Source organism: Schistocerca serialis, chromosome 2 (genome assembly GCF_023864345.2).
Source record: "Schistocerca serialis cubense isolate TAMUIC-IGC-003099 chromosome 2, iqSchSeri2.2, whole genome shotgun sequence".
Taxonomy (NCBI): domain Eukaryota; kingdom Metazoa; phylum Arthropoda; class Insecta; order Orthoptera; family Acrididae; genus Schistocerca; species Schistocerca serialis.
The window spans coordinates 420,947,327-420,960,882 of NC_064639.1; the positions used below are offsets into that span (position 1 = coordinate 420,947,327).

Genomic DNA, 13,556 nt, shown 5'->3' on the forward strand with positions numbered 1-13,556 from the left:
TGATTTTTTGCAATTTCTTGAGCTTATTGCTGAATTCGAGAGGTGCCAGTAATGTGTGCAGCTAATTAAGTTAGCCACAGTTCATCCACCTCATACCACTGACCTTTATACAAACGGTGTTCAAAAAGTTTTGCACAGTCATAATTTTTTGTTTTTGCAGGAGGAGAATGAAATTTTTTGTGAACATACTTAGAACATTTAGCTATAAGTTGGCAAATAAAAGTATTTTCTTTTGTTTACAGGTGAGCCATAATGGACCGTGAAGCAGATGTCAAGTTGTGACAACAGTCTGTGATGGAATTCCTCTTCAAGACCAGCAATGAATCTGCCACATCGATTCACAGCAAGTTGCTCCCTGTTTATGGGGAGGGCACAGTGGATCACAGCAGTATCGAGTGGGGGTTGCAGAGGTTTAAAGAAGGTGATTTCTCTCTACTGGACAATCTACAATGTGGTAGACCATCGATGGCAGTGATTGATGTGAATAAGGAGACCATTGATCAAATCACCCAAAATGACAGATGTGCGTCGAAATGACAGATTGCTGAAATGACTTTTCATTGGGTAGTGCGGTATCACTGGTACAGTCACTAGGGTACAGAAAAGTCTGTGCACATTGAGTGCCTAGATTATTGACAAGAGAAATGAAAACGATGAGGAAGAATGTGTGTGAAGGTCTCATGAAGACCTTTACTGAAGAGTGGAAACAGTGTTTCGACGGCATCTATACCCAGGATGAAACATGGTTGTTTTTGTACGAACCCGAGAGCAAAACCCAATCCATGGAGTGGCATCACCTGGGTTCCCCTCTGAAAAAGAAACCAAGACTTTCACGAACAGCAGGCTGAAAGGTAAAGGCTGCTGCCTCCTCCTGGGATCCTCTACAATTAACTGGGACCATTACTGTTTGTCACTGGACAAGTTGTGACATGCCATCAAGACCCACAGACCACAGCTAGGATCAGGGTCAGCTCATCAGACTACATCATGACATTGCCAAACCCCATTCAGCCCTTATGATGCAGGAGAAAAATCAGGAAAATGGGTTGGAAAATTTTCCTCATCCTCCCTTCAGTCCAGGCTTGGCTCCATCTGATTTTTACTTCTTTGGTTGTCTGAAGGCTCACCTGCATGGTAAAACATTTGATACTGAGAAAGAGCTTATTTCCTGTGTGAAGCAATGGTGTAAAAGCCAATCCCAGAATTTTACCAAAGTGCATTTACATCACGGAAAGAACACTGCGCCAGATGCATTACATCTGATGGAGGCTTCATTGAGTAGATTAAATGTAGAGCTAAGTGTTCCGAGTATGTTCTCAAAAAAATTCATTCTCCTCCTGTGGAAAGGGCTAAATGGCTTTTGGTGGGAATATCTGAGAAACAGTGTGAGGAGGGGTATACTATTATTTCAGATTGTTTTTCTTTGTGTAGGTATTTGGGTCATGAACTTGGGGGTGCTTAGAAAATGCCAAAGTGATATTCCGTATGATGACTGGACATACTGCAACTGCAAGCTACTTTAAGTGCCTTTCTGAAATGCTTATAGGAGGATTGTATAATGTTAACAAAATATGTTTAAAAGTTGCATACTGAAAATGGAAGAAAACTACTGCATCATAGAATCAAACAATGGCTCATTCATTCATGGTTTTTCATGATACTAAAGGATGAACTCTGGGGTAAGTCTGTAATGCAGACTGTGGCAGTAACTCTTCCTTGAACATATTTGGTGGAATATTTTCCTCTAAAACAGACACAAAGGTCATTCCACGTGAAATTTACCAACAAACTGAAGTTGAACATTAATGACTAAGAATTTTGAAATTTGTTTTCACAAAATAAGAAAATAAAAAATTCAATATTTTGGGATTTTGTTTACATTTTTAATTTTTAAAGTTCCCAAAATGGAGCAATTTGCACCACATTTTGAAGTGTTAAAATGGCAGTTCCTCAGAAAGTATTTGACATGCAGACTCGAAATGTGTCAATTTATTCAGTTTTTGTGAGGTTTAAAAATATATCACTTAATAAGAAGTTGATTTTCCAAAATCAAAATTTTTAACATTCTTCAAATTTCAAAATCTGAATTTTTCTTCTTTTGAAAGAAATGTTACTTATATATTATTTGTTAACATTTGTTCCAAATTTCATAATGGTATTCCAGTGGGAACACAAAAATAATTTGTTTTTAGTGCACTTTGACTTGTGAACTACATCACAACTTTTGGGGCAGTTTAAAAAATTTGATTTAAAATGAAATTGTATCCTAACTAAGACACTGTTTATGGTTTCAACATTGTAGTAAACAATACTATAAATAGAACCACCCAAATATGTGAGGGATCTTACATCTTTCATTTTGTATAACTTAATTTGGCTTATATTTTTAACGCAATGGAAAATAAATACTACCAATACATAACAGTACACTAAGAAGATTCACTACTTCTGACAATGCACTTCAGTATAGATCAACTGGTGAAATAAATTTAGCAAAGCACTGGAGGAGGAAAATGAAAGGAGAGGTGGTTGCTGGAACACCCATGTGATGCACAAGCCAGGCAGATAGAGCAGCCATTATGAAATAGTGGTGGTGCCGTTTTACACAGTAAATTTTGCTACAGTCTGATGAGTCCAGAACCTATCACTGTACTACATTACTAAGTTTGTAAAACAGTATTTAAAAAAGTAGTTAATTTTTTACTGTTCAAGTTTAATGTTTTAACGTAATTTGAGCTAATCAATTTTACATTGTTAAATCTCTTAGAGGTTCATTTCTTTGATGTTTGTGATTTAGCTTCACATTACTTCTGAAGAAGTAACCTTTTTATCTTGAGTTTGTGGGAGTTGATCGTGGTTTGCATTTGTTGAACACCTCTGATTTCAATAGGAGGATCCCCTGTGATAAAAAGAACTGTATCAGCTCAAAGAAATATTGTAAATATAAAAAAAGTACATCCAAAATTGGTAGAACCTTCTTTTAGGGAGAAACTGGTGACAATCTGAAAATGTGTAGATGTGATGATCTACAAACAGAAATGACTGATCAGTTTAAAGACAAATTTCACACTTCTAACAAAGGGGGAAAAATTTTAGTGTTGACTCCACTACCCAAAGTTGGCCATGTACTCATAAAGAGAAAGTTTTGAGTAAGCAGCTACATGGAAAGATCAAAAACAGTGAAAGGAAGGGGCACAATCCTAAGCCTGGACAATCCTTGCCTGCAAGAATTGTTCTATTAGTGAATGAGTTTTATTGTAATGATGGTATTGCCAAGTGCCTGGCAAAGAGGATTTAATTTTAGCATGCAAGTGCCTGTTAAGAGGCTTACATTTGTATGAGGAGAGGTAGTGATGGTAAGCCAGTTCATATTCAAAAGGTTTCCTAAAATTAATCTACGGGAAGTGCACAACTTTTTCCAAATCAAATTACCATGGCTTCAAACTGAATTCAGGCCAAAAATTGTATTATAGATGGAGCACATGGGACACTTTATTTGTACAGCTCATCAAAATGTGAAACTAATGAGAGCTCGTGCCACCTTGAGCAAGATCACCACACCAGAATATGGAAGCTCACTTCCCACATACAAACACTGCATGTTGAAAATGGTGTGCAGCCCATCAAATAACCAGCACTTCACAGATGAATATGAGTACTGTCCTGATGTAAACACTTTTAAATGTTCCTTAATATGTGCACTTTAAGAGAAAATCTATCTTTCAGAGAGCAGATTACTGCTCTTTCCAGATTGTAACCAAATTAAGACGAATTCATGGAATTTTTTTTTATACAGTTAATACAGCTAAAAGACCATGACTGTTGCAAAAGAGCAACCTGCTTTTTATGTAAAAAAGGAAACTTCACTAATGCAGAATGAAGCTATTCTTGCAGTACCTCATTTTTCCCCCTTCTTCCTCTGCAAGGTCACTCTTGAGTAGAATTTAACAGGAGCAAGAGAAAGGAACGCAGCAACCACTAATAAACAATCAAATGTGGGGGCATTAGATTTACTTGAATCTCTGCATGCTACTATTAACATAATAGTGCTGACCTGATAGGCTTAATGATGATCCTATCTTTGTAATTAAAAAAAAAAGTGGCACTGAGCTGAGCAGAACTTGTTAACTGCCTCTCAGTTTGGTATTTGAAAGTGATTGCCCCCCCCCCCCCCCCCAGAGGAAATGAAGTGTTCACAGAGTTTAACAATAAAAATTATCCTGTTGGTATGTTTTGTGACCTTGCCAAAACCTTTGTCTCTATGGATCCCGGAATTGCACTTGGGCGCTATAAAGTTACAGCAGTGGTGGCATCACAAATGCACAGTCTCTTAATATTGAAACATGAATTGGTATGTCACACAGACTCTCACAGGCATAAAACAGAACCCCAGAATGGGAGAACACATCGTGCACCCTGCCACAAAGATAAGCAGTGGACGTTCTTTTTTTAATTTTTATGTACAATCTTCCAGAGACTTTAAAGGACGCCTAACAAACAAATGTTTTCTCATAAGTGTACCAATTAAGGGTTCAAAATCAACCTTACCAGACATTTCAAACAGCTGAATAGGCCAGCCAGTGGTTCACCGCAACCATTTTAGGTCAACCTCAAGAAGACTTGTGCAATTTCAGACAGCTAACGACTTGTTAGCACAAGAATCTAGATGTGATTGGTATTACACAATGAATCACACTGCAAAATTCCTTTAGTTCCAGATGGGTAAGTTCAGATGGAGTTAACCTGTAATTAAATCTATCAAGCAGCTCAGCCTAACATTATTTGCCTACAGAAGCATTGTATTAACCTGAAGAGTTTTGTTTTGCAAGTTCACACTCCTTGTTTTATGAGATCAGCTGCACTGCCTCAGAAGAAAAAGTAAATAAAAAGTGTATACAACAGAAGTGAGCTCAGTAAAAATACTGTATGAAGTAGAAAAGGAAACATTTTGCAGAAATATTTTCAAGGTTCTTGGAATTGTCACTTTTTAAAATATTTATTACTTTATAGTCTTTGTAGTAGCAACATGAATTAGTTTCAGCTGAATTGTGATTTACAGAATCAAAATACAAGACAAAAATAATTTACGTGTAGACTGACTTCTTGTCTAAGAGTTCGGAATCAAGATATGTATGTGCTGCAGTAGTATTCGGAAAGCACCAGTATCATGAAGACAGAAACAAATTCTGAACCACCTCAAAGAAAATTTGAAACATGCCACCTTATTAGCCACTACAGTTAGATTGTGATACTGGGTTCCCCTAAATCCTTGGTTACAGTAACAATGATCTGCAGCATAGCCCAAGGTCTACGTTAGGTCGAAAGGTGATAATCTATGAGATGGTGAAACCAAATGTAAGTTAATCCCAAATGGAGGTTGTGGTAACAGACTGACCTACAGTGTTGCCTATAATGTTTATGTTCATGCAGTATTTAAACATGCTTTGCTGTAGTTCACTTACATTTCATCAGGAAAACTAAACCTGCAATGTAAACTCAAAATGAGCATCAGAATGGACAAGTTACTGACAATTACTTTGATGTATATGATGTACACGTCTTACACAAATTGCAAAAAATACAAGGGTCTCCATTGTGTAGCTTCTGCCATAACTTATCTGGATATCCAAATTCAAGGAAATGTTCCATTAAGTACACAATAAGTAGCAGTGATGACTAAGGTTGTAAGCAATAGTGTATTCTGAATCTTCAGTTTCTCCCAATGTACAAAATATTCAAGCACCTTATGTGTACACGAATACCCCTGGAAGCGATAGAGAAGTGTGATTCCACTTGTTTGCTTTGAACCAGACTGTTATGATGGACACCCCTATTTCTGGCATATGCAGCATGGCAACCCAATGACATAGCCAGGAATTTGTACAAGGGACAGGGGAAGACCAATTTGTTAAAGAGGAGCTTGAAAGAACATGTTTTCAGTCTTAAAATTTCCATAGAGAGTGGTAAGCCATTGTATTAGACAATGCTATCCGAGTTTTCACCATGCAAGAAATATAATCTCATTACTTTGGAGTACTGTATTTTGGGAAACCACTAAAATGCTGTCATATTCCATTCTCCCTCCACCCTCCCAGGTAATTTGGAACTCCTTTTTTCAGTCTGGGTATGAGATGATCAATGATGGATGAGCACAATTTTTTTGTGACTCCATGGTGATTACTGAACAGAGAAGCTAGAACAATTTTTTATGGCGAAAACGCAAAGGATTTGGAATCTTTCAGCCTCATAGTTTACCAAATTTCGTCATTTAAGTATGTATCTTTAACTTCTTGCACTGCAAGGAAGTGCATTTTCTGTATTATGGAACGTCCCTGGAGACAAATACAAGGGCCTAAATGAGGAGAATTTAGATTATTAATTATTTATTATGTGGCCTTTGGTGCCAGATCTGAAGAGATGCTCGGTTCGTCTTTGATGCCTCACTATTTAAGCAGAAGGGTTGCGTTTTTTTAAGGGAACTACAATCTGTTAGGAAAGAAATTCGTAATGAATTGGTTGTGGCCTATAAGGCTCTAACTCTGGCATTTACCTTAACTGAAAATGGGAAACCACGTAAAACGATTTTCTAGGTTGCCGGCAGATAGATTCGAATCACCTTTCCTTCCGAATCCCAGGATTGTTAGCTCAGCACCTCAACATGCGGCGCTACGCCATGTCAGTCGAGAATTTGGAAAACTGGTTGTTGTACACTATTTTAAAATAAAATGCGTCACCGGGAAAGACTGAATTCTGACATTGCACCTTTTAATTGTGCATAGTTAGTCATTTGCTAGAGCATGAATACTTTTATATTTTAGGGTTTGGTTGTGCATGGAATTGCTGGCTTCAGTTATTATACTATATATGTTTACAAGAGCGTAAATAGATTTTGGACGAAAGGGAAAGGGAGGGATGCAGGGCGCAGTAGGCTAGAACGAATTCAAGCAGCCTGCTCAAAAAACATCTTTTAGAAACGAAGTATGGAATGTTTTGTCAGCCACATAGCGCTTCCGTTGTCCAAACCCCCGTATCGGAGCAGTTTTTCATAACGGATTACCTCCAAGGTGACCAGATTGGGCAGTATTTTGCCGTTTGGGCTAATAATGATAGAATATTGAGCAAATTCTTCCAAGAAATGTAACATTCGCCGTATGGGCGGTATTTCTGTTGATCAATGTGATTTTCGGTCGACACAAAAATCTAGTTGTACTGGTATGCATTGATTTTAATTTAATGTTATTTGTAATGATATTTACCCCTCAGTTGCTGTGTGAAATACTGAAATATTGCAACGCGAAGTTCTACCAGCCTCCAAACAACGACTCGTGCTAACATTCAACTGCTATAAATAGGTATTTAGGCTATTTAGTAGTGCGAACATATTTTTACAGTAATGCTAACGAATCAAAATCTTTTTACCTCTTCTTTCTTGTTACAAATTTATCAGTAATTAGGAACTATCACAACAGTACCAGGCCAATAAACGGTAGCACAACAAATTCAGCCGCAAGTTAAAACTGAACTGATTATCAAAACTACTGAGCTTAAGCGCGGCCAACATTGGATCTTGGCTAAAACAGTGATGGGCGATGGCCGATAGTGCTATGGATTACAGATTTAAACTTGCTGTCCTTCGATAGCTCGTATCCCTTTATCGTATGACTGAAAATCCAAATACATTTTAATTTCAAACTAGGTTGTATGTGATTTCATGTAGGTGATGGAGGGAGGTCCGGACCCGTTGAGAGCCCCCGTCCCCTTTGGCTACATGTAACGTTACTAAATATACTCGCAAAATATTTCACTCCAACAATAAAGTGGAAATAACGGGACAACCGTGGAAAGTAGGGGGTTTAGCAAGGGCAAGCTAAATATGTGACAGTAAGAATGTCACCGTTTCAAAAACAAACAAAACCGAGAAGTAACAAAATCCTTGAGAAAAAGCAGAACAAAAATACAAAAACACACATTCTGAATCTAATAGGGCCTATTTAATTCACACACCCAATCACACACTGCCACCCCTAAAAAACAATAACCTGTGTCACAATTCTCAGTCTCTATAGCTCGTGCGAAAAATCCCAACAATCATAAAAATCATAAGCAGTAAGTTCACTTGACCTGTACAGACCAAATAAAGCCCACGATACCAAGAACCCACAACTAGGAGTACTAGATGTTAGGGATTATTAATTACTGGTATTCCGCAATCACTCACAAATTTGCAATAAAGAAGTACATAAAAACTTGCGTAAATGTACCAAAGAATGTGCAGTCCCAAAGAGACTGCAGCTTGTGTTCCTGACAATTGATTGAACTGATCAGCTCGCCACTGACGTAGTTCTGTTCCGAGTGGTATCAGCTGCATAGCAGATTTGGATCAATTTTAGTGTCCGATACCACCTGTCGGCTTTGACCAATGACGTAATGTGAGATGTTATTTTGTTTGTATCGCAGATTGCTGTCGAACATTAAATGATTTCTATGGATTTCCTCGTTACGCGCGTATATTAAAAATTCGATGTAGATTGTTTTGTTTTGGTCTCGTAATTTGTTTTCGGGATCTTTTGTTAATGAAAGTAGTCTTGATTTATAACGTCTTGTGCGAGTGCTACTTTCCTCTCTGGAGGGAGGTTTTTCTGTCCTTTTAATATTTTCTCGTTACTATGGTGGGCCGACGGGTATTGTTGCGTCTTTGCCGGAGGGTTTGTGAGATTGACTCGAGATCTCAATTTTTTATTATTATTGTAAAATTCTGCGTCTGATTGAGGGCAGGTGTAGGGAACAACTGATTTGGGTGGTATCTCATTCGTGCCTGACAGTTTGTGTTTCTTTTTTCATTTGTTATTCTGGATTTTACTTCTTTCGTTACAGTTTCACCTTCCAACATTATTATTTCTTGTTATGTCCTTATTTCGTTCTTGTCAGCCTCCATCTTTGACTCCTTTGGAAGTTCATATGCGGTAAGTTTCTTTTTATGCAGACACTTTAATGTTTCCCTTACCGATGTTTCTGCTACACTTCTCTTATTTTTACTGTCACTCCTGGTGTATCGATTTTACTGAGTGTTATTTGGAGCTACTGCAGCTGGTGTGACTTCCGTGTTGTATAGTTATCGGTTGCAAGGTTCCGTCATTTTTGCGTTTCGTTTCTTTGTGTGTGCAGTAGTGTGTGTAAAGATTTTCATTTTTTGAAAGTCTGATCGTATTCTCTAGTTCACTAACAAGATCATTTTCCAGCACGTTTCTGATATAAATTTTTCCGCAACAAACAGTAATATTGGAATCGGTAACTAGAAATAACCTCTTACATACGTTGCTTCTAGTTACCTATTCCAGCTGTTCGACAGTTCATTATTTACATCGTTTTTGCAGTACGTGTGCTAAATATAATATATGCACTCGTAATTGCTCTAGTGTTCTCATCTATTTCAGTCATCTTCAACTCGTTTAACTGAAATTAGCGCGTAAATAATAGTCGCGTTAAATGTATTCTTTTATGGCATGCTACATTCGTTTGTTTACGAGTATGATCCGTTCCATTCATAGATAGTCCACTATAGTATCTTTGCCTTACACATGACGTCATTAGTCAAAGCCGACGGGTGGTATCTGACACTAGAATTTAACCTAAGATATGAAGAAATCCTGTGGTTCCGAAGTGAAACAGATAAGAACCACTTTTCAGCTTTGCTGTTGTAGTTCTGGTACTCTGTTGCCTACGTTATAAACAGAATACATGAGCAATAGCCTTTAATTCTTGATTGCATATTGAAAGGCTAGGTGACTGCCACATGTTTTGCAAACGTGACGTGTGCTACCATCTGTTGACTTCGCTTTGTCTCATTGTGTGTGTACGAAAGGGCACGCATATGACGTCCCCAAAGAGTGCATGCGTTCTCCTGAAGTGGGTTGGCTGGTTCATTTGGGGGACGGGACCCGACAGTGAGATCGGTCCCTTCAGATTAGGTGAGGATGGGGGAAGGAAGTTTGCCCCGCTCTTTCGAAGGAACCATCCGGTATTTGCCTGTAGTGATTTATGGAAATAATGGAAACCCTAAATGAGGATGACTGGACGCGTGTTTGAAACGCCGTCCTCCAGAACATGAGTTCAATGTGCTAACCACTGCACCAACTCGCTTGGTCTAGGTCACAACTGCAAATTTGTACCTCGTGATTGCGTTGTGGAGTCCGGAAGATAGATTTTGTTTATGAATGAAGTACGAAAATAGGACAGAAAGCTCAGGTAAAGTGAAGGGCTATTCAGTGAGGCCAGGCAACGAATTGAAAATGGAGAAAGCAAACATAGGTTGCCGCTGCTCTTGGTACGAAGGAGTCTTCAAGGAAGAGAGTGAAAGCTGTAAGTAGAGAACAGATTTTGGCGTTTCCAGAGGACTGGATCTAGCGCATTAAATGTGGTAGGATGATGGCACAAACAGTGTCACTTGAGAGTGATACTGTGTTCACTTGTGACATCTGCTAAATGCGTACTCTTTGGGTATGTTTTGCGTGTTCTTAAGCGCAGGTGAACGAAAGAGTACGTATTTCCGTTTTTTTTATTTTTAAAAGATCGATAGAATTATTACCTCTCTGCTGCTGTAGTTTTTAAACGCGTAGATTTTGTTTTAATAAACAGAAACCTTAGCAAATTGTACATTTCACAGAAACGAAACGTTACTTCTATCGTTTACGTAAAAAGAAATGCAGTGACAGGTGTCGAAAAAAAAGTGGAAAACATCATTCATCCCATCATCCTGGGTGTTGCCTTCACGCTTTTTTGAGATGAGGAATTACCTTTCTTGGGCAATGGGAGTGTGGAACTATCTTAAATTTTACAGCGGTAGCGTCCGTGGGATGGGTACTGTGTTTTTTTACCGTCGATTAGTAAAAGATTTTGCATCGCGAAAAAATGTGAAGTATTGTTAACTTTTCAGTCGTCTCCCAGTTCTAAGTGTTGCACATCGCTTCTATTTCTCAACATGTAATCAGCGTACCAATAGCCTCATGATCAAGAGAGGTGGTCCAGCTAGGGGCAATTCTTTGTAATTTTGAGTTCCACAGTAGTTACTCATTTTTATAACACTTTCAAGAAAGCGATTCTATTAACTGTTTTTAGTAAGAAGCAGTCCAGATAATTGCAGTTCATACTACACATTGGCTCCGTTCACTGGCTCCTCACTTCATCCGGAGTCTTGGTCTGACTAACTTAAACACGTGACATAAGAATTGGTGGTGTATTGCTAAGACAATGATGTCCATGTTACCGGGTATCTTGACTTGCCCCCACCTGGTCTACAAGATAGTTTCTCGCTGTCGTCGTCGGACATCATTGTACTGCAGAAGGGAACCAACCGTAATCTGGAAATAGTTTTAAGAATTGACGTGGGAGTGAAGTGGGGTGCTCATTTGGAAGAGCACTTACCTGCGAATGGCAATGGTTCCGAGTTCGAGCCTCGGTCCAGCTCACTGTTTTAATCTGCCAGGAAGTTTCATTTATCTCCTGCTGACTGCAGGAGAAGCATCAATGACCATTTGCTGACAGACTGAGCCCAACATGAAAGCAGGCGAGAGCCAAACGGGTTCGCGAGAGGGAAGCTCTGTTCCGTCGACAACGTTCTGCACACATTGCTTTGCCTGCCTTTGAAAGTGCATTCAGTCTTGTGCGCTGCTACATGGCTTTGTAGGTGTCCATAGTCACTGCATGGAGCTGTTACTGTATTGTTACTCTCAAGGGAAAAATGATTTTGTTTTCTTACTGATAATAACCCAGATATTCACGGTTGTTCCTTAGCTGCGCACTGTTAGGTATGGTCCCCCAACCACGTCCGCACACTAGTCCTTGGATCGAGCATCATAGACTTTGCTGAGCATAAATCTTGTGCACTGCTGACACACTACCACCAAGAAGCCATGTTGTTGTTGTTGTTGTTGTGGTCTTCAGTCCTGAGAACTGCATAAATTGTAAACGCCATATTGTCGCCGGTAACTGCAGCCAACGAACGACTAATAAACTTCGGCGTAAGATCCATACGTAGAACCAAACGAAACGCAAAAAAATAACATTCAAAGAATTAAAATACAACACACGAACCATTTTAAAATCTAAAACTTATCAGCAGCTAATAACTAGTAACATTATAATAACGCACTCTCTAGGCAACAGAAAAGGAAACTAAAACATCGAGTAACACACGACACTAAGTCCAACGCCGCACTAATACGACTCACGAACAATAGAATCATATATGGAAGAGCGCCACCGCTTATTCAGAAGCGGCGTCCACACCGCACAAGGCGTTTCGTCCAGCATCACAGTACAGTGCAGAGCATTACAAAATGGAGAGGGTTCGTAGCAGCGCAGCAATGTTCCAGTAACTATGGAAAACTAGATACACCGTCCACAGCCACACACGAAGCAACCATTTCCTTTGAACTAATTCGTTATCGCGCAGAGCGGCGAAGTTTGATGTCCACGTCGGACACGTAATGCTGGGCCAAACCTCTCTTGCTGGCTTGCCGCTGCGCGGCTAAACATGCCCTCTGCAAACAATTCATTTCAAACACTCCGCGCCTCAGTGACGTCACAGTTGCTTGGGTCAAAGCATACGAGCTGAGTCTGACCCTTCTGTTGACACCAGCCGCATGACGCAACAGCCAACTGTCATTTATAAGGCTCAAATCCAAGGGGGGAGAGCTCTATGCAATTAAATACACACACACACACACACACACACACACACACACACACACACACAGTGAATGGTTCGTGTTATGAAACAGAACGGTAGTCGCGCTCGTAATGGGCTGTCAGTGAATGAATACGGGAAAATTGTCGCGGGAGTCCGTATTCTAGTTTTGCGAAATACGAGTATTGGAGGACAATATCTTTCATTTATACTTCATTGGTGGGCCTCTCAGATCGGTGTGTACTTCGAAACATTTTTGTGCCCTTATGCCTGTGTCCACATCTGTACTGTGCAAACCAACGTGAGGTGCGTTGCAGAGGGTACGTCCCACTGTACCAGTTATTAGGGCTTCTTCCTGTTCCATTCACGTACAGAGCGGTGGGAAGAATAATTGATTGAATGCCTGTGAGTTCAATAATTATTCTAATCTTATCTTCATGATTCGTACGTGAGCGATAAGTAAGGGGTCACCATTTAAAGCCGGTTCTTGAAACTTTGTTAACAGACCTTCTCGGAATAGTTAACGTCTGTCTTCAAGAGTCTGCAGTTCACTTCCTTTACTATCTCTTTGACTCTCCCACGGGTTAAAAAAACCGTTGAGCATTCGTGCTGCACTTCTCTGTATGTGGTCAATATCCCCCGTTAGTCCTACCTGGTATAGGTCATACACACATACACACTTGAGCAATATTCTTGGGTGGGTCGTACAAGTGATTTGTAAGCAATTTCCTTTGTAGACCGACTGCATTTCCCCGTATTCTACCAATAAACCAAAGTCTACCACCTGCTTTACCCTGGACTGAGCCTATGTGATTATTCATTTCATAGCCTTATAGGGCGTTAAACTCTAGTATTTATATGAGCTGGCCGA

The 13,556-nt window shown here is 39.5% G+C and overlaps 1 protein-coding gene across 2 annotated transcripts in view; it reads right to left on the reverse strand.

Annotated features, from left to right (window-relative positions):
- The window catches only part of LOC126457279 (MFS-type transporter SLC18B1-like), a 126,444-nt gene that overhangs the window by 39,737 nt on the left and 73,151 nt on the right, over positions 1 to 13,556 (reverse strand). The window lies entirely within an intron of this gene.